Source organism: Scyliorhinus canicula, chromosome 10 (assembly GCF_902713615.1).
Source record: "Scyliorhinus canicula chromosome 10, sScyCan1.1, whole genome shotgun sequence".
In the NCBI taxonomy this organism is placed as follows: domain Eukaryota; kingdom Metazoa; phylum Chordata; class Chondrichthyes; order Carcharhiniformes; family Scyliorhinidae; genus Scyliorhinus; species Scyliorhinus canicula.
This window is the reverse complement of record NC_052155.1, coordinates 18,628,150-18,649,986: the sequence shown is the minus strand read 5'-3', so window position 1 is coordinate 18,649,986 and position 21,837 is coordinate 18,628,150. Positions and strand designations below refer to the sequence as shown.

Here is a 21,837-nt window from a genome sequence, read left to right as displayed (position 1 = left end):
GAGGTGAATATTTTCCTGGATGCAGAGAAGGCCTTTGACAGAGTTGAGTGGAATGACCTCATTGAAGCACAAGAGCAGTTTGGGCTGGGGGCAGGGTTTACGTCTTGGGTGAGACTCCTGTAAAATGCCCCCAAAGTGAGCGTACAGACCAACGCAACCAGCTCTGAATACTTCAAGCTGCACAAGGCAGGGATGCCCACTGTTTCCGCTATTATTCACCCTGGCAATTGAACCATTAGCTATCGCCCTCAAGCGGCGAGAAGCTGGAAGAAAATCGGAAGAGGAGACCGAGAGCACAGAGTCTCACTCTATGTGGATGACCTGCTCCTCTACATCTCGGACCCGCAAAGCAGCATGGAAGGGATCATGAAGCCCCTGAGGGAGTTTGGAACCTTCTCGGGCTACAAACCCAACCTGAGCAAGAGCAAAATCTTCCCGGTGAACCTAAGAGGGGGAGGGATGGAGCTGGAGGAATACCATTCAAACTATCCCAAAACAAATGCCACTAAGTAGGGATCCAGATTAGCCACGACTTCACATGGATCCACAGGTGGAACCTGGCCAGTCTGGCAGAGGAAGTAAGAAAGGACCGGCAGAGATGGGACACATTCCCACTTTCCCTTGTGGGGAGGGTGCAGACGATCAAGATGAACGTATTGCCCAGATTCATTCTCCTCTTCAGATTCATACCAATCTACATCCCCAAGGCCTCCTTCAATGCGGTCAATATGCCATTTGTGGGAGGGTTGGGGAGGGGGCTGACTGTTAGGGACTTTTACACAGACAGAGGACAGGCTAGCGACCTTAGAGGAACTGACAGAGAGACTGCAGCTACCTAACTAGAACGAACTCTGACACCTATGGGTTAAGAATTTTCTCTGCAAGGAGGCAACAGCATGCCACGTACCCTGAGACACACAATGTTAGAGGAACTACTGGACGTGGGAAATCTGGGAGGGGGGAACTGCGAGGACTTGTACGAACAACTATTAGAAAGGGCACGCTCCCCACTGGACAAAACACGGGGAGAAATTGGAGGAAGAACTAGGGATGGAAACAGGGTGGTGTCTCGGGATAGAAGCACTGAACAGGGTCAACCCAAACTCCATTTGCACAAAGCTAAGCCTCATGCAGCTGAAAGTGGTGCACAGAGCATACCTGATGAGAACCTGAATGAGCAGGTTCTTCCCTGAGGTGGAGGACAAATGTGAACGGTGCCAGGGAGGCCCGGGGCAACCACACCCTCGCGTTCTGGGCCTGTCCCAGACTTTGTCGCGTTCTGGACAGCCTTCTTTGAGGCAATGTCCAAGGTTGTGGGAGCAAGGGTGGAGACGTGCCCTAGAGTGGCAGTCTTCGGGGTATTGGACCTGCCAGAACTATTCATGAGGAAGGGGGCTGACGCCCTAGCCTTTTGCTTCCCAAATCGCCCATCGAAGAATCCTGCTCGACTGGTGATCGGCAACACCACCCACAGCTGCAGACTGGCTGGCAAACCTGTCGAAATTCTCCACCTGGAGAAGATCAAATTCACCATCGAGGGTCAGAGGAGGGTTTCCACAAAACGTGGAGGTCATTCACCAACTTGTTCCAGGACCTGTTCAAAGCCAACAGCCAATAGAGTGAGTGGAGGGGTGGAGGGCACACAGGAGACAACGAGACCGCAGGGAGCAGACCGGGAAGGGGGCAGAGGCCAGGGAGAGAGGAGGGGGAGGCTGAAGAATGTCCGAACGGATGATCGGCGGCCTACAGCAAAATGCAAAGAACAGAACCCCCAAAGAAACATTGAAAGCGGGGTGGGAGAGAGGGAAGGAGGTGCAATTGTCAAAGGGGGGAAAGGGAAAGAACTGCATATATGTAAATAGATCAAAATTGCCCACTGAATGATGAGACCGAAGAAAATATGTTAAGCAAAAAAAAGGGAGGGCGGGGGTCGATACCAATGGAAATTTGTATATTGTACCCGATGCACATATCCTTGTCCACTGTACATTGCATAAAATGAAAACTGCAGTGGAAACATTTTCAAAAATAAAATTATCCCTATAGCTCTTATCCAGTTCCCCTTTGAAAGTCACATTGTTCCCAAGTGCACCACACTCTCAGGCTGTTCATTTCAGATCATAATCACTAAAGCTTTTCCTTGTGTCACTGTTGGTTCCTGTGCCAGTCACCTTGATTTATGTTCCTCTGGTTCTCCACCTGTCGGGCTCTTATTTTATCTTCTAATCAGAATCGGGAGTCCGGTTGGTGGGTGGTGTCAAAAATACGACTTTAGTATTGTGAATTACTCACTTGAGTACATTTGAATTGGCCGATCATCCGTTCGGACATTCTTCAGCCTCCCCCTCCTCTCTCCCTGGCCTCTGCCCCCTTCCCGGTCTGTTCCCTGCAGTCCCGTTGTCTCCTGTGTGCCCTCCCCCCCCCCCCCCCCCCCTCCACTCGCTCCATTGGCTGTTGGCTTTGAACAGGTCCAGGAACAAGTTGGTGAACGACCTCCACGTTTTGTGGAAACCCTCCTCTGACCCTCGATGGTGAATTTGATCTTCTCCAGGTGGAGAATTTCGACAGGTCTGCCAGCCAGCCTGCAGCTGTGGGCAGTGTTGCCGATCGCCATCCCTAGTTCAATACATTTGAATAAGAAATGAATAAAAACTCTGAAACACAGTATCAAACAATACATAAAAACATCAAGCACAGTATGCAAAAAGCATAAAACAAAAAAGGAAATCCCTTTAACACAAACGGATATATGATTCAAGAATTCAGGAACAAAGGGCTTGACCACGAAGTCCTACTTTTAAGAGATTTCTTTAAAATTCTTAAAATGGGTAATTTTTAATTGGCGTGTAATTCTCACCTGAGACCTCCTGGTTTGTTCAAATGAATGTCTGTTACTGAGAGGATGATTTGTTAATCAAACTTTGGACATTACTTAAGATTGACTGGTGCCTATCAAAGCTAGCTTAGTGTCTGTGTGCGCAGTTTTAGGAAAAGAACTACATGTTTTCCAACATTTTGCTATATCTCAGCTTGGCGGAGAACTTAAGAATTGATGAGTTGATTTTCAGAGAACAATATGTTCTCAGTGCTGAATACACTAGAATACAATGGTTAATTCATTATATGAGACACTGACTGAGTTCCCACAGTCAAGACACTTTTAATATTTAGCTTTTTCAGCTATATGCATTCAACTAGCCCCTATATGAATAAAACTATGAATAAAACAGACTCTTTATCACCACCCTTCCAACCAATGGAAACAGTTCTCCATATCTACTCTGTCTGGACTTCTCAGGACTTCGAACACCTTCATAAAAGGGGCATGGTGTCACAGTGGTTAGCACTGCTGTCTCACACCACCAGGAACTGGGTTCGATTCCGGCTTTGAGTGACTGTGTGGATTTTATACATTCTCCTCATGTCTGTTTCTCCCCATGTCTGCATGAGGTTGGTGGCACAGTGGTTAGCAATGCTGCCTCACAGCGCCAGCGACTTGGGTTCGATTCTGGCCTCTGGTGATTGTGTGGAGTTTGCATGTTCCTCCCATGTCTGCGCGGATTTCCTCCGGGTGCTCTGTTTTCCTCCAACAGTCCAAAAATGGGATGAAAACCCGCCGTTAAATGCTGACGGGTATATTTGCAGCATGATTGTTGGGAGGGGAAGGGCTTCTTACTTGGGCAGCCAATCCTAGTGGATATACCCACAGAAGGGTTGGGCCATCCACAGGTGAGGATCCAGTCTATATAAGGATAATTGAAGTCTCCCATTATAACGACGCTATAGTTTTTACAAGTCTCTGTAATTTCCTTGCCAGTATATTCCTCTGTATTTCCCAGGTGGCCTATAGACTGCCCCAGTAGTGTTATGGGAACACTATTCTTTCTTAGCTCTAAGCAGATTCTGGCCTTGATCGCTCCAGGCCATCTTCTCTCCAGCCTTGTAATATTCTGCTTAATTAATGCTTCAACCGCTCCTTCTTTATTTCCTTCCCTATCTTCCCTGAACATGTTATATCTAGGAATATTTAATACCCAGAAGGTTAAGCTGATAAAATTAGATAGCGATGGTTGGAGGAGGCTCGTGAAGAGTATGGACCAATATGTTCTACATTCTGTTTAATTAAGAAATTTCACTTCAGTTGAACCAAAGTTCATAAGTGTCTGAGCTTCATGTATCAATTGCAAAAATGTATCTGTTGACCATTTAGATTTACTCAACGCCATCTTGTTTATTACTACAAAAGGTGAAGTTCAATTATTTTTAACTGAGAAACTGACCAATTAAAATGCAGAATGAGATGTGCAGTACAAAAATATGTTGCTTCTCCAGTATTGGGCAGTGGATGGTTTATCAAATCAAAATTTATATGATTTGTGCTTGCTTTTAAATCTGTATCTGCAGGTAATGCAGAGGGAAGCACTGTAACATCCGTAGGTTTAAGTGTCTCACAAGATTCCTGCAGTTTGTGTCGGATCGGGCTGTATACAGTGCAGTAACATCAGATGAGACATATTGGTTCTGAAATTCACTGATCCTTTTGAATTCTAAAGAGCTCTGATGGACTATGTATAAGTCTTGTTTATTTGCTATTATGTCCAGGAAGATTCTACTCTTTCTGACCTGACAGGTTTTGTAAGTTCAGCTCACACACTTTATAGTGCCATTTGCAATCTTGGTCTGTCCCAAAGCACTTCACAGCAAATTAAATACCTATTGAAGTAATTTTGTAGCTGTAATTTGCACTCAGCAAAGTCCCAGCATCTGCATTGACTTACATGATGCAATAATCTGTATTTAGTGATATTGGCTGAGGAAAGAAACTGGCCAGGATACTGGGAGAATTTCATTGCTTATTCGAATAGTTGTACAGGATATGTTTTTATATCCATCTGTAAAGACAAATGGGGCTTTGGCTTAGCACAGTGGTGGGCTACATGGTGCCTATCTGGGTTCTGAGTGTGACCCTTGAGACATTTGGTTGACCGTTGCCCTCGCGCAGGGTTGTCACATTCCGCTGATTTCTGTCCACAAAGCTTTTTTTCCCCGACCGGTATGACTGAAGTGATTCACACATAAGGGAAGGGCAAGTGAAGTGAGGTGTTTACTGATTGCTCACAACACTGCCTGTGAGAACCATACACTCCCTCTGTCCAAAGGGTAAATATTTATTTTGTTTTCACCATTTGAAGTTGTTGATAGATCTATCAATATATATATATGATTAAGCATTTTCTATAACTCTTTATGAAACTCTGCACGTATTAAAGGTATTTAATCTTTTTCATGGGATCACAGCTAATCAGCCTGATTTCAAATTTATCGCCCATCTGAGATGGAGGAGGGCCACTCACGCTGCCCACTCACTAGTCGAGCTTGTCCATCACTGCCTTAGCATCTTATCCGAAAGACAGCATCTTTGACATTGCAGCAATCCCTCAGTACTGCATTGGAATAGTAGCCTAGATGAAATGCTCAGTTGTTTGGAGTGCTTGCTTGATTGGTTGTTTGCTTGATCCCATGACCCCCGAGGTACAATTTTAGATGTGAAACAGTAAATGGGTTAACACTTAATGCCTTATCTTTCCTCCTAAACTCTGTCGTACTATTTTAATTTGCTTTTTTAAAAACTATTACACAATCTCTAGAAATTATTCGGTACATCCAAAAAATAGTTTGTTTTGACTAATCTTTATTTTACAAAGGAAAATGGACATCAGTGTGTGTGTGCATGCAGCATGTGTGTGCACGTTTGTGTACGTAAAATTAAAAAAGTCATAGTTCATGCTATTTTCTGTTAGTCAAGGAATCTCAGTTGGTGTGTCTGTTAATGCTCAGCAGTAGGGTGTGTTTAGATGCTAATTCATAAATAGTGAATGTCCCTTTTGTTACAAACATTAAATAAGTTCATAAGATGTAGGAGCAGAATTAGGCTATTCTATCATGGCTGATATGTTGTTAAATTGGATTGTTCTTCTAAGAAATGCTCTTTGTTTCCTATCTCACAACACAATATAATGTTTGAGCTATTTCAAAAGGAATCTCTTAAAATTAGCCAATTAGATTTAATAGAGATATTGAAATTCATGAAAGGTTCGATAAGTAAGGTGAAACTGCATCCAGTGGCCGCAGATTGGTAACCGGAGAATACAGAGTTGGAGTAATTGCCAAAAGAAGCAGAGGTGGCATGAGGTTCTTTTCTCATTGTGTATTATTATTAACTATTAACGTGTTATGCTCTGGTGCGGACTGCCTGAATGGGTAGTGGAAACAGATTCAATATTCATTTTGAAGGGGAATTTGATAGTGCTTGAGGGTAAGTAATGGCACGGTTATGGGGAAAGAGCACAGATTGAGACTACTTGGCTCTTTGGTGCAGGCAGGATGGGCTGAATGGCCTCTGCTGCGCTGTGTCCATCGTCTGTTTTTATGGATTATCTTTTAAATGTTGTAACTGTTTAAGTTTTAATTATTTTATTTATCATCTTTTTCCTGACTGCTGTTTCCCTGCTTAGAGAAGCTGGAAACCATTTCGGAAAATTTTGCTATTTGGTTTGCTAAAACCTGGCTCCAAAACTAGCTTTCCAGCATAGCGAATAGCTAAGATCTGAAGATTGATTGCCACACATCTTTGAAAGCAAATAGATTAATTATTGACTCGTCCAAACTGTAACAACTTGCATTTATGTAGCACCTTAAATACTGTTAAACTTTTCAAAGCATTTCAATGGAGCATTATTGAGCAAAGTTTGACACTTGAGTCACGTAAGATGACATTGGGACTCTTGGCCAAAGGTTTGGTCAAAGAAATACTTCTTAGGGGGTATCTTAAAGGAGGGAGAAGAGGTCGGGAGCCAGACGGGTGTAGGGATTGGATTCCGAGCTTCAGGCCAAGGCATGTGAAGGCAGTCATCGGTTGTCAGACAATAACATTTTGGGCTGCTATTATTGATAGCACTCCCCCAAAATGGCAGTAACCCTTGTCGCAGTACAGACTCGTGTCCATTTTGCTGTGCGACATCTCTTTCACACCGTTGAAATATGTGCTTTAATAATCACCTCTGCAGCAATCGAGAAAATGATGTGTATTGTCTTCCCGAGCTTCACTGCTGATTGTTTGCAGCTTGAGCTCTTAGTTTGCCATTGTTTCGCTTGAAGGAGTTCCATGTTTAACAGCACTGCATGTGTTCAGTGCGAAGCTAATTGGGTAGAATTTTGTGCAATGTAATTTTTCTAAGACTTATGTTTAGAAGAGTTAGAAGTCGTTTCATCGATTCAAAACTCTGGTTAGATCACATCTGGCAGTTCGGGCCACCATACAATATTTGAAAGGATATAATTGGAAGGAGTGCAATGTACATTTACTAGAATAATAATGGACTCGGGTGTTAGGAGGCAAAGTTACTCAACCCCGAGTTGTACTGCCTGGAATTTAAAAGGTTTGGGAACTAATTGGTCGCGGTTTTCAAGATACTTCTCACCGTCTACCCTAAATCCGCTGCATCTGCCAGGCAGGAGACTTTTGACCCTCCTTTTCCCAGTATTCCAGCAGAACACAAGCCAAAGGCTGGGAAACGTCCGGCCCAGGAATCTCCTTTCCTTATTATGATCTCTCTGCTGCAGGGGGCTATGCTTGATGTGGACCCGAGTGCCAATCAACCCCCCCCCCCCCAAACACACACACACACACACACACACACACACACACTTTACTCTTATAAAATGGCACTCACTGAGTATGACTCTAGTATTATCAGTAGATCCACTTCAAAAATTTTTTTAAGTATAATCAACAATAAACTTCAGTTTCTAAGTAAAACAAAAGTCAACCTAAGCAAATAATGTAGTAAATGTTGCCCAAAAAAATTATGCCATAAACATGGCTCCTGGTGGCGAGCATATCGACCATGGACAACAGCGGGTTACCTCTCCTGGGTCCCCTGGGTATGGATACAGCCACAGAAGAAGGGCCGACAGTTCAGCTGAATGACCTGCATCAATTCTGCACTGCCTGGTCCTTAGTCAGATCCAAGAGAAGGTGGTCCTCCAACCTGCCCCACTGCATCAGGCTAGTGAAAGATCAAGGGCATAGGGGTGAAGTACAGCTCATTTGGCTCGCTTTCTGCCACTGTTTAGATTGATTTTGATGGGAAATATGCCAAGAGGATCATATAATCTCATGGCCAATGTCAAGTTCACAAGACCTTAGGAAGGATATTAGTCTGGAAATCATTATTGGCAGTAATAGCAGATGGAGGCTTAACAATTTTACATGACAGATTCCTCTGCCTGCGATTTTAATGCAGGTGTTACCTTGTTATATTTAATTGGATTAATGCCTTCCCTTGACCGAGAAATCTCAGATGAAAGTATTCAGCTTTCACCTGCCATTGGCACCTGAATCCCAAAGTTAGGGAGACCCCACTTTCCTGCATCTGCAATAACTCCAAAGTTGCTGCTGTAGAACATAGAACGTAGAACATTACAGCGCAGTACAGGCCCTTCGGCCATAAATGTTGCCCCGACCTGTGAAACCACTCTAAAGCCCATCTACACTATTCCCTAATCATCCATATGCCCATCCAATGACCATTTGATTGTCCTTGGTATTGGCGAGTCCACTACTGTTGCAGGCAGGGCATTCCACGCCCTTACTACTGTCTGAGTAAAGAATCTACCTCTGACCACTGTCCTATATCTATATCCCCTCAATTTAAAGCTATGTCCCCTCGTGCCAGACATCACCATCCGAGGAAAAAGGCTCTCACTGTCCACCCTATCTAATCCTCTGATCATTTTGTATGCCTCAATTAAGTCACTTCTTAACCTTCTTCTCTCTAACGAAAACAGCCTCAAATCCCTCAGCCTTTCCTCATATGATCTTCCCTGCATGCCAGGCAACATTCTGGTAAATCTCCTCTGCACCCTTTCCAATGCTTCCACATCCTTCCTATAATGCGGTGACCAGAATTGCACGCAATACTCCAAATGCGGCTGCACCAGAGTTTTATACAGCTGCAACATGACCTTATGGCTCCGAAACTCAATCTCTCTACCAATAAAAGCTAACACACTTTTTTTTAAATAATTTTTATTCAAATTTTTCAACAACAAATTTTCTTCCAACAATAAAGTAAACAAGGTGTAGAAATAAACAGAAAGAGAAATCCCCCCAGTACAAAGCGATAAATTAATAACTTAATAACAATACAAAAAAGAAGAAAATAGCAAACACACCGTCGCAGGCTTCTGGGCTCGGGGGCTTCGCGTCCCTCCACTTTAAGAGAATCCTACGCCGGGTTACTAGAGACGCAAAGGCCAGTGATCCGGCCTCTCTTGCCTCCTGCACTCCCGGCTCCGATGCTACCCCAAAGATTGCGAGCCCCCTGCCCGGCTCCACCCTGGACCCGACCACCTTGGACAAAGTCCCCACCACCCCCTTCCAAAACCCCTCCAACGCCGGACATGCCCAGAACATGTGGGTGTGGTTCGCCGGGCCTCCCGAACACCTCCCACACCTGTCTTCCCCTCCAAAGAACTGGCTCATCCTGGCCTCTGTCATATGCGCTCTCTGCAGCACCTTCAGCTGAATTAAGCTGAGCCGTGCGCAAGGAGAAGACGAGTTCACTCTCCCCAGGGCATCCACCCACGTCCCATCGTCGATCTCTTCCCTTAGCTCCTCCTCCCACTTCGCTTTCAGCTCGTCCACCGAGGCCTCCTCCTCCTCCTGCATCACCTGATAAACTGCCGAGATCCTCCCCTCACCGACCCACGTCCCCGAGAGCACCCAATCCTGCACCCCCCTAACTGCCGCTTAACAAACACCCTAATCTGCATATACCTGAAAGCTTTCCCAGGGGGAGGCCCCACTTCCCTTCCAACTCCTCTAAAGTCGCAAACTTCCCATCGAGGAAAAGGTCACCCATCCGCCTGATGCCTGCCCTATGCCAACTCAAAAACCCACCATCTATTATCCCTGGTGCAAACCGGTGATTGCCCCGTATCGGGGCCCACACTGAGGCCTTCACTTCCCCCCTGTGCCGCCTTCACTACCCCCAAATTTTGAGGGACGCCACCACTACCGGACTCGTAGAATACCTTGCCAGGGGGAGTGGGAGGGGGGCCGTCACCAATACCTCCAAACTCGTACCCACACGAGACGCCACCTCCAACCTCTTCCATGCGGGCACCCTCCCCCTCCAACACCCACCTGCGAATCATTGCCACGTTCGCAGCCCAGTAATACCCACACAAGTTGGGCAATGCCAAGCCGCCTACCTCCCTTCCTCGCTCCAGGAATACCCTCCTCACTCTCGGGGTCTTCCGCGCCCACACGCACCCCAGAATACTCTTATTAACCCTCTTTAAAAAAGCCTTCGGAATCAATATGGGGAGGCACTGGAAAAGAAACGAAAAACCTCGGGAGCACCGTCATCTTAACTGACTGGACCCTACCCGCCAAAGAGAGTGGCAGCGCGTCCCACCTCCTGAACTCCTCCTCCATCTGTTCCACCAGCCTCGAAACGTTTAGCCTGTGCAGGGCCCCCCAGCTCCTAGCTATCTGGACCCCAAGATATCTAAAGCTCCTCTCCGCCCTCTTCAACGGGAGCCCTCCTATCTCCCTCTCCTGGTCCCCCAGGTGCAGTACAAACAGCTCACTCTTCCCCACGTTGAGCTTGTAGCCCGAAAAATCCCCAAACTCCCCAGTATCTTCAACACCTCTGGCATCCCCCCCGCCAGATCCGCGATGTACAACAGTAAATCATCCATGTACAGCGACAACCGGTGCTCCCCCTCCAGTTCTTCGAATCCCTCAGCGCCATGGCCAAGGGCTCAAACACTAACGCGAAGAGCAGGGGAGACAAGGGGCACCCCTGCCTTGTCCCCCGGGAAAGCCAAAACTCCTCTGACCTCCTCCCATTCGTCACCGGGGAGCTATACAGCAACCTCACCCAGCTGATGAATCCCTCACCAAACCCAAACCTCCTCAGCACTTCCCACAGGTAGCTCCACTCCACCCTGTCAAAAGCTTTCTCCGCATCCATCGATGCTACTATTTCCGCCTCCCCAGCCGCCGACGCCATCATCATAACATTAAGAAGCCGCCGTACATTGACATTCAGCTGCCTCCCCTTCACAAACCCCGTTTGGTCCTGGTGTATAACCATCGGGACCACATCTTCCACCCTCCTGGACAGTACCTCAGCCAACAACTTTGCATCCACGTTGAGGAGCGAAATCGGCCTGTAAGACCCGCATCCTGCTTCAGGATCAGTGAGATTATTGCTCTAGACATCATCGGGGGCAGAGCCCCCCCTTCCCTCGCCTCATTCAGGGTCCTCACAAGCAGCGGGCTCAGCAGATCTGAAAACTTCTTATAAAACTCCACCGGGAACCCGTCAGGTCCCGGTGCTTTCCCTGTCTGCATGCTCCCCAGCACCTCCATCAGCTCCTCCAACTTGACTGGGGCCCCCAGACCCTCCACCCGCTCATCCTCTACTCTTGGGAACTCCAGCTTATCCAAAAAGCGGTCCATCCCGCCCACCTCCCTAGGCGGCACCGCCCGGTACAGCCCCTCGTAAAAGGATCTGAACACCCCATTAATGTCCCTGCCACTCCGCACCAAGTTCCCTCCTGCATCTGTGACTCCCCCTATCTCTCTCGCTGCCTCCCGCTTCCGGAGCTGGTGGGCCAGCATCCGACTTGCCTTCTCCCCATACTTGTATACCGCCCCCTGCGCCCCCCTCCACTGCGCCTCCGCCTTCCGGGTGGTCAGTATATCAAACTACGCTTGGAGACGGCGACGCTTCCTCAAAAGCCCCTCCTCCGGGTCATCCGCATACCTCCTGTCCACCTTTACCATTTCTTCCACCAGCCTCTCCCTCTCAACCCTCTCCCCCCTCTCCCTGTGCGCCCCAATGGATATCAGCTCCCCTCTAACCACTGCCTTCAGCGCTTCCCAAACCACCCCAACTTGCACCTCCCCGTTATCGTTGACTTCCAAATACCCCTCTATACCCTACGGAACCGCCCACATACTTCCTCCTCTGCCAGAAGCCCCACATCTAACCTCCACAGCGAGTGCTGATCCTTCCCCTCCCCCAGCTCCAGGTCCACCGAATGCGGAGCATGGTCAGATATGGCTATCGCCGAATACTCCGCCCCCACCACTCTCGGGATTAGCGCCCTGCTGAGAACAAAAAAGTGAATCCGGGAATAAGCCTTGTGGACATGGGAAAAAAAGGAGACCTCCCAAACCCCAGGCTTCAAAAACCTCCAAGGGTCTACCCCTCCCATCTGATCCATGAACCCCCTCAGCACCGAGGCCGCCACCGGCCTCTTACCCGTCCTCGACTTCGAACGATCCAGAGCCGGATCCAACACAGTATTAAAGTCCCCTCCCAAGATCAAACCCCTCGCTGCATGAAGCCTGCATTGTCCCAGTTGGGGGCGTACACATTGACCAGAACCACCCGCTCTCCCTGAAGCCTACCACTCACCATTACGTATCTACCTCCGCTGTCTGCCACCACACTCGACGCAACAAACGACAAGCTCTTGCCAACCAAGATCGCCACCCCTCGATTCTTCGCATCAAGCCCCGAGTGAAACACCTGCCCCACCCAGCCTCTTCTCAGCCTCACCTGATCCGCCACCTTAAGGTGCGTCTCCTGGAGCATAGCCACGTCCGCTCCCAGCCCCTTCAGGTGCACCAAGACCCGGGACCGCTTCACCGGTCCATTCAGCCCCCTCGCGTTCCATGTGACCAGCCGAATCTGGGGGGTCGTCCCCCTCCCTCTGCGCCGGTCAGCCATAGCTCTCCCTTGGCTCACCACATGCCCGGAGAACCCCCAGGCCCGTTCCCCACGGTTGCAGACCCCCCCCCAACCTCCCCCTTCACCAGCCGTTCCCCTACGGCCCCTGCAGCAGCAACCTGGTACCCCCACCTACTCCCCCCCCCCCTTCTTCAAGCTAGGGCCCCCCCCCCCCCCCCCCCCCAGCTGCGTAACCCCTACCATTGTACTTTCGTAAGTCAGCCAACTCCTGCTGACCCCGGCTGTTCCCGCCATCCTGACGACCCCCCCCGATGCAACACAACCATTCCCCCCTCCCAGTGCCGGCCCCACCCACTACTCCTCCAGCACGGGAAGAAAGCCCGCGCTTCCATCCCAAACCCCGCGCCCCCGACCCAACACGCGGGAAAAAGACGGGCACATGACCCAACGGGACCACGAACTGCTCCCCAACCCTCCACCAGTGAAAAAACGAAAAAGCACCCAAATAAATAAATAACAGCCCCAAAAAGCAAAAAAGCAGAACAGCAAAAAGGCAACATCAAACACAGCCAATAAAAACGAAAGGATACCAAAGAGGACAGAGCCTCCAGACTATGTACATCATTCCCCAGCCCCTCAGTTCGAGTCCAACTTCTCTGCCTGGACAAAGGCCCAGGTCTCCTCCGGAGAATCAAAGTAGAGCTGGCGGTCCTTGTAAGTGACCCAGAGGCGAGCCGGCTGTAGCAGGCCAAACTTCAACCCCTTCCTGTGAAGCACTCCCTTCGCCCGATTGAAACCAGCCCTTCTCTTCGCCACCTCCGCGCTCCAGTCCTGATAGATTCTGATCTCTGCGCTCTCCCACCTGCTGCTCCTTTCCCTCTTCGCCCATCTCAGCACGCACTCATGGTCAACGAAGCGGTGAAAGCGGACCAGCACCGCCCTAGGCGGCTCGTTCGGCCTGGGCTTCCTCAACAGCACTCGATGGGCCCCTTCCAGCTCCAAAGGTCCTTGGAACGACCCCGCGCCCACTAACGAGTTCAACATCACAACCACGTAGGCCCCCAAATCCGAACTTTCCAGCCCCTCCGGGACTCCCAGAATCCGCAGGTTCTTCCGACGGGAGCGGTTCTCCATCTCCTCCATCCGTGCCAGCCATTTCTTGTGAAGCGTCTCGTGCGACTCCACCTTTACTGCCAGGCCCAGGAGTTTGCCCTTGCTCTCCGAGGCCTTTTGCTGTAGCTCTTGGATCTCCGCACCCTGAGCCGTCTAGTCGCCATGAGCTTGTCCAGCGAGGCCTTAAACGGTTCCAGGATCTCAGCCTTCAGCTCTCTGAAGCAGCGATGGAGCAGCTCCTGCTGCTCCTGCGCCCACTGCTGCCACGCTGCTGGTTCCTCGCCCGCCGCCATCTTGTTTTTCCTGCCTCGCACCTTTCTCTGCTCCAAAACTGATTTTTTTTTGACCGCTCCGCTCCTGGTCCAGTCCATCCACCAGCAGATAAGCACAGTGGATGTGTTTCCACCTGGGGAAAAGTCCAACCAGCACCGCTGCGGGCCCTTAAAAGAGCCCAAAAGACCAAAAATAGCGGGAGCTACCGAACGTGCGGCTTAGCTCCGCATCACCGCAACCGGAAGTCCTATCGTACGCCTTCTTAACAACCCTCTCAACCTGGGTGGTAACTTTCAGGGATCTATGTACATGGACATCGAGATCTCTCTGCTCATCCACACTATCAAGAATCTTACCATTAGCCAAGTACTCTGTCTTCATGTTATTTCTTCCAAAATGAATCACCTCACACTTTTCTGCATTAAACGCCATTTGCCACCTCTCAGCCCAGCTCTGCAGCTTATCTATGTCCCTCTGTAACTTGTAACATCCTTCCGCACTGTCTACAACTCCACCGACTTTAGTGTCATCTGCAAATTTACTCACCCATCCTTCTACGCCCTCCTCCAGGTCATCTATAAAAATGACAAACAGCAGTGGCCCCAAAACAGAGCCTTGTGGTACACCACTAGTAACTGGACTCCAGTCTGAACATTTCCCATCAACCACCACCCTTTGTCTTCTTCCAGCTAGCCAATTTCTGATCCAAACTGCTAAATCACCCTGACTCCCATGCCTCCGTATTTTCTGCAATAGCCTACCGTGGGGAACCTTATCAAACACTTTACTGAAATCCATATACACCACATCAACTGCTTTACCCTCAACTACCTGTTTGGTCACCTGCTCAAAGAACTCACTAAGGTTTGTGAGGCACGACCTACCTTCACAAAACCGTGTTGACTATCTCTAATCAAATTATTCCTTTCCAGATGATTATACATCCTATCTCTTATAAATCTTTCCAAGACTTTGCCCACAACAGAAGTAAGACTCACTGGTCTATAGTTATCAGGGTTATCTCTACTCCCCTTCTTGAACAAGGGGACAACATTTGCTATCCTCCAGTCTTCTGGCACTATTCCTGTGGACAAAGATGACTTAAAGATCAAAGCCAAAGGCTCAGCAATCTCCTCCCTAGCTTCCCAGAGAATCCTAGGATAAATTCCATCCGGCCCAGGGGACTTATCTATTTTCACACTTTCCAGAATTGCTAATACCCCCTCCTTATGAACCTCAAACCCTTCTAGTCTAGTAGCCTGTATCTCAGTATTCTTCTCGACAACATTGTCTTTTTCCTGCGTGAATACTGACGAAAAATATTAATTTAGCACCTCTCCTATCTCCTCGGACTCCACGCACAACTTCCCACTACTGTCCTTGACTGGCCCTACTCTTACCATGTAGCCACTGACCGTCCTGTGGAAAGGTAGCCCCTCCAAGAACATGGCCAGGCAGTTGTGGACTCATTAAAAATTTATAAAAAGACTTAGCTGGTATTCACCCTCACTCTCCCCATCTTCCAGCTCCTTCCTCGGTCCAGAGTGCTGTGAAACCAAAGAAATGCTGCAGAAAGAGGCCATTCATCCCTTTGTGTCTGTGCTGACCAAAAAAAAAGGGTGGGGGGAGAAATCGCTGCTCATTTTGATCCCATCTTCCATCACCTGGTCTGTAACCATACAAGTTCCAGCACTTCAGGTGTAGATCCAGGTAAATTGAGGATTTCTGCCTTCACCACCAAACCAGGCAGCAAATTCTAGATACCCACCACCCTCTGGGTAGCCCTTCTACCAAACGCCTTGCATGCAAACCCCCCTGGTAATTTACCCCTGAGCTAAGGGAAGCAAGTCTTTCATGTCTACCCCGCATAATTTTGTACACCTCGATTAGGTTACCCGTCAGCCTCCTATGTTCTCAGGAAAACAACCTGAGCCTCTCCAATCTTTGCTCATAGCTGCAATTTTAAAGCCCTGGCAACGTTCTTGTAAATCTTCACAGCATTCTCTCCAGAGCAATAATGTCCTTCCTGTATTGTGGTGACCAGAACTGTACACAAAACACCAGCTGTGGCCTAACCAGCATTTTATAAATTGCTTCATTACAATTTTGCTGTTGCATTCAATACTCTATATAGTAAAGGAAAGCCTTCCCTATTCTTTCTTTACCATCTTATCTACCTATCCTGCTACTTTCAGGTCCCTGTAAATATGCACCCTTAGCAACAGCCTGACATAGTCATACTCACAGATTCATACCTTATGGATTAATTCCCAGACACCACAATCACCATTCCTTGGTATGTCCTTTCTCACCGGCAGGACAGATCCAGTGGAGGTTGTGGCACAGTGATAGACAGTCTGGAGAGAGTTTCCCTGGGAGTCCTCAACATCATCTCTGGACCCGATGAAGTCACATGGCTTCAGATCAAACATGAACAAGGAAAGCGCCTGCTGATTACCATGTACTGCCTACCATCAGCTGGAAATCAGTATTTCTCCATGTTGAACACCACTTGGAGAAAGCACTGAGGGTGACAAAATGTATTCAGGGTGGGGGACTTCAATGTCCATCACCAAGAGTGACTCAGTTGCACCACTACTGACCGAATCCTAAAGCAGGGCTTTTCAAATTGTGGGTCATGACCCTAGGATGGGTCACGTGAACTGAAAAATGAGGTGTCAGCATAAGACTACTTGAATGCCAAACAATATAAGCAGCAAGTAGAGGTAAGCAACTCCACAACCAACAGATGAGATCTCAACTCTGCAGTCCGGGCACACAGACCCGTGTGAATGGTGGTGGAGAATTAAACCGCTCACTGTAGGAGGAGGCTCCACAAATATCCCCATCCTCAATGATGGAGGAGCCCAGCACATCAGTGCAAAAGACGAGGCTGACTCATTCGCAATGCATGCTAGCACAATTTTGTTGCTTCACAGCGCCAGGGTGCTGGGTTCAATTCCCGCTTGGGTCACTGTTTGAACAGAGTCTGCACGTTCTCCCTGTGTCTGCGTGAGTTTCCTCCAGGTGCTCCGGTTTCCTCCCACAAGTTCCGAAAGACTTGCTTGTTAGGTGAATTGAACATTCTCTATTCTCCCTCTTTGTACCCGAACATGCGCCGGAATGTGGCAACTAAGGGATTTCCACAGTAACTTCATTGCAGCGTTAATGTAAGCCTACTTGAGACAATAATAAAGATTATTTTATTTATTTTAATCTTCAGCCAGAAGTGCCGAGTGGATGATCTATCTTGGTCTCCTCCAGAAGTCCCCAGCATCACAGATGCCAGTCTTCAGCCAAACTCGATTCACCTGAGATATCAAGAAAAGGTTTAAGGCACAGGAGACTGTAAAGGCTCTGGGCCTTGACAATATTTTGGCAAAAGTACTGAAGGCTTGTGCCCCAGAACTTACCACTCCCCTAGTCAAGCTGTTCCAGTACAGCTACAACACTGGCATCTATCCAGCAATGGGGAAAATTGCCCAGGTGTGTCCTATACACAAAAAACAGGACAAATCCAACCCAGCCAATTACCGCCCTATCGGTCTACTCTCAATCATCAGTAAAGTGATTGAAGGGGTTATCAACATGCTGTCACGTGGCACTTTCTCAGCAATACCTGCTGACTGACGCTCAGTTTGGGTTCCATCAGAGTCACCCAGCTGAACTCCAGAGGTGAGAGTGACTGCCCTTGACATCAAGGCAGCATTTGATCAAAGTACGGCATCAAGGGGCACTAGCAAAACTGGAGTTAACGGAAATCGGGAGAAACTCTCTCACTGGTTGGAGTCATACCTGCACAAAGGAAGATGGTTGTGGTTGTTGGAGGTCAATCATCTCATCCTGGGACATTGCTGCAGGAGTTCCTCAGAGAAGTGTCCGAGGCCCAACCATCTTCAGTTGCTTCATCAATGACCTTCCTTTGACATATGGGTGTACGTGGGGATGTTCGCTGTTGTATAATGTTCAGCACCATTCACTACTTCACATACATTGAAGTAGTCCACATTCTCCTGGCCAATATCTAGGCTTGGGTGACAAGTGGGAAGTAACATTCATGCCACACAGTGCCAGGCAGTGACTGTCTCCAATGAAAGAGGATCATACCATCTCCCCTTGAAATTGAATGGAATTACCATCACTGAATCTCCCACAATCAACATCCTGATGGGTTATCATTGACCTGAAACCGAACTGGACTAGCCATATACATCCTAAACAGGGGCTGTTTAGCATACTGGGCTAAATCGCTGGCTTTGATAGCAGACCAAGGCAGACCAGCAGCACGGTTCGATTCCCGTAACAGCTTCCCCGAACAGGCGCCGGAATGTGGCGACTAGGGGCTTTTCACAGTAACTTCATTGAAGCCTACTTGTGACAATAAGCAATTTTCATTTCATTTTCAAGTAACTCGCCACCTAACTCCCCAAAGCCTGCCCTCCACCTCCAAGGCCCAAGTGTAATGGAATACTCGCCACTTGCCTGGATCCGTGCAGCTCCCACAACACTCAAGAATTTTAACACCATCCAGGAAAAGCAGCCCACGTAATTGCCACCCCTTCCAGAAATATTCAGTAGCAACAGTGCGCAAAGTGGCAGTCATTTGTATCATCTACAAGATGCACTGCAGCCAATCATCAAGGCACTTTAGGCAGCATCTTCAAAACGCACAACCAGTACCATTTAGAGGGAGAATGGCAGCAGATATATGGGAACAGCACCTTGTGGAAGTTCCTCTCCAAGTCACTCACTCACCTGACTTGGAAATATATCACTGTTCCTTCACAGTTGCTGGATCAAAACCCTGGAACTCCCTCCCTAATAGCGCAGTGGGTGCACCTACATCGCTTGGACTGCAGCGGTTCAAGAAGGCAGCTCACCGTCACCTTCTCAAGGGCAATTAGGGATGGACAACAAATACTGGCCCAGCCAGCGAAGTCCATATCCCGAAAAAATTAATCAAAAATAAAACCGAAAATGTTAATTCTGATTCTTCCCTCTCCACAGGGGCTGCCAGATATGCTGAGATCTGTTTTCTGTTTATTGATGCGTCTGTTGTTAGCTGTGGGGAATTGGGGCTCATTACCCAGTTACAGCTAAGATTTTACCAGGAATTGACTTCTGTCCAGACAGCTTGTGTGTGAATTTGCGTTTCTCCTTGAACCTCATAAAGTTCTTGTTTACTCTGTTCAGCAGTACATGACTAAATGTGGACTTGTTAAAAGTTGCTGGTCCCTTCTGCCAGCTTTAAGAAAATGGAAAAAGCAAACTGCTGGGCACGGTGTCCAGCTGGAAAAAAATCCTGATCTTTTAAAGACCGTTTGCTGGATAATATTGATTTTTGGAGCATCGGCATTCGTGATTTGCAAAGCACTAAAATTGTAATGTTTAAATATGTTTTAAAATGTGTGTGTGTGTTGTTATAATGTTCAAGTCAGGAATTTTAACGGTTCTTGTCATGTATATAATCAGTTATCTGTACTTAAAACAAAATATTGCGGATGCCAGAAATCTAAAATAGAAGCAGAAAATGCTGGAAATGCTCAGTAGGTCAGGCAGCATCTGTGGAGAGAGTAACGCAGTTGTGTTTCGAGGCCACGGGACTGTGAAAAAGAGTCGTGCAGACTCCACGTTTATTCTGTTTCTCGCTCCACCGATACTTTTGTTGAACGCAGGCATTTTGCACACAGCAGGGTTTCAGCTACTGCAGTGTGGGTACGGTAACCTAGTGTTAGTGTGGGTATGGTAACCTAGTGTTAGCGTGGGTACGGTAACCTAGTGTTAGCGTGGGTACGGTAACCTAGTGTTAGCGTGGGTACGGTAACCTAGTGTTAGCGTGGGTACGGTAACCTAGTGTTAGCGTGGGTACGGTAACCTAGTGTTAGCGTGGGTACGGTAACCTAGTGTTAGCGTGGGTACGGTAACCTAGTGTTAGCGTGGGTACGGTAACCTAGTGTTAGCGTGGGTACGGTAACCTAGTGTTAGCGTGGGTACGGTAACCTAGTGTTAGCGTGGGTACGGTGACCTAGTGTTAGCGTGGGTACGGTAACCTAGTGTTAGCGTGGGTACGGTGACCTAGTGTTAGCGTGGGTACGGTGACCTAGTGTTAGCGTGGGTACGGTGACCTAGTGTTAGCGTGGGTACGGTGACCTAGTGTTAGCGTGGGTACGGTGACCTAGTGTTAGCGTGGGTACGGTGACCTAGTGTTAGCGTGGGTACGGTGACCTAGTGTTAGCGTGGGTACGGTAACCTAGTGTTAGCGTGGGTACGGTGACCTAGTGTTAGCGTGGGTACGGTAACCTAGTGTTAGCGTGGGTACGGTGACCTAGTGTTAGCGTGGGTACGGTGACCTAGTGTTAGTGTGGGTACGGTGACCTAGTGTTAGTGTGGGTACGGTGACCTAGTGTTAGCGTGGGTACGGTGACCTAGTGTTAGTGTGGGTACGGTAACCTAGTGTTAGCGTGGGTACGGTAACCTAGTGTTAGCGTGGGTACGGTAACCTAGTGTTAGCGTGGGTACGGTAACCTAGTGTTAGCGTGGGTACGGTGACCTAGTGTTAGCGTGGGTACGGTAACCTAGTGTTAGTGTTGGTACGGTGACCTAGTGTTAGTGTGGGTACGGTAACCTAGTGTTAGTGTGGGTACGGTGACCTAGTGTTAGTGTGGGTATGGTAACCTAGTGTTAGTGTGGATACGGTAACCTAGTGTTAGTGTGGGTACGGTAACCTAGTGTTAGTGTGGGTATGGTAACCTAGTGTTAGTGTGGGTACGGTAACCTAGTGTTAGCGTGGGTACGGTAACCTAGTGTTAGTGTGGGTACGGTGACCTAGTGTTAGTGTGGGTACGGTAACCTAGTGTTAGTGTGGGTACGGTGACCTAGTGTTAGTGTTGGTACGGTAACCTAGTGTTAGTGTGGGTATGGTAACCTAGTGTTTATGGTATTTGCACTGAAAGCCCAAAGGTAGTTGAGTTCAAATCCCACCATGGAAAATTGTGGAGTTGAGTTCAATAAATCTGTTAATTTATGAGCTGGCACCAGACATTGACTCTGAAAACTGCCAGATTGTTATTAAAATCTCATTTGGTTCACTGATCTTCCTTCAAGGAGGGGAATCTGCAAACCTATTCAGTCTGATTGTCTTATAACTCCAGTGCCACGTTGTATGGTTGACTCTCAATGGCTTCAGGGTGTCTTGGGATGCCAATTAATACTGTAGTGGCTTGCCCACATCACAAGAGCAAAATAAAACCGCAATGAAGCAAACAGTTAGGTAATGATTATTGAGCAGGGCAGTGCTTTGAGCCGATACTTCCTTAATTTGTAAGCTAGCAGAACAGCTAGATGGTTTAAACTGTTACCTAAAGGACGGTATGTCTGACAATGTAAAAGATCCTCATTATCAGGACTACCTTCCAGTGTATTGAGTTTGGATTTTGTACCCTATTTTGTACCCTGCAGGAGTAAGAGTGCGGCTGACATAAATAAAGTGCATACGTAGAAACTTCATACCGTAAGACATAGGAGCAGAATTAGGCCATTGAGTCTGCTCCGCCATTCAATCATGGCTGATATGTTTCTCATCTCCATTCTCTGCCTTCTCCCCATAACCCCGATCCCCTTATTAATCAAGAACCTACCTATCTATTTATCTATCTATCTATCTATTGTTTGTACA

At 48.0% G+C, this 21,837-nt stretch overlaps 1 protein-coding gene across 2 annotated transcripts in view; it reads left to right on the top strand.

Annotated features, from left to right (window-relative positions):
• Window positions 1-21,837, top strand: part of LOC119972262 (guanine nucleotide-binding protein G(s) subunit alpha-like) — a 489,412-nt gene that overhangs the window by 280,049 nt on the left and 187,526 nt on the right. The window lies entirely within an intron of this gene.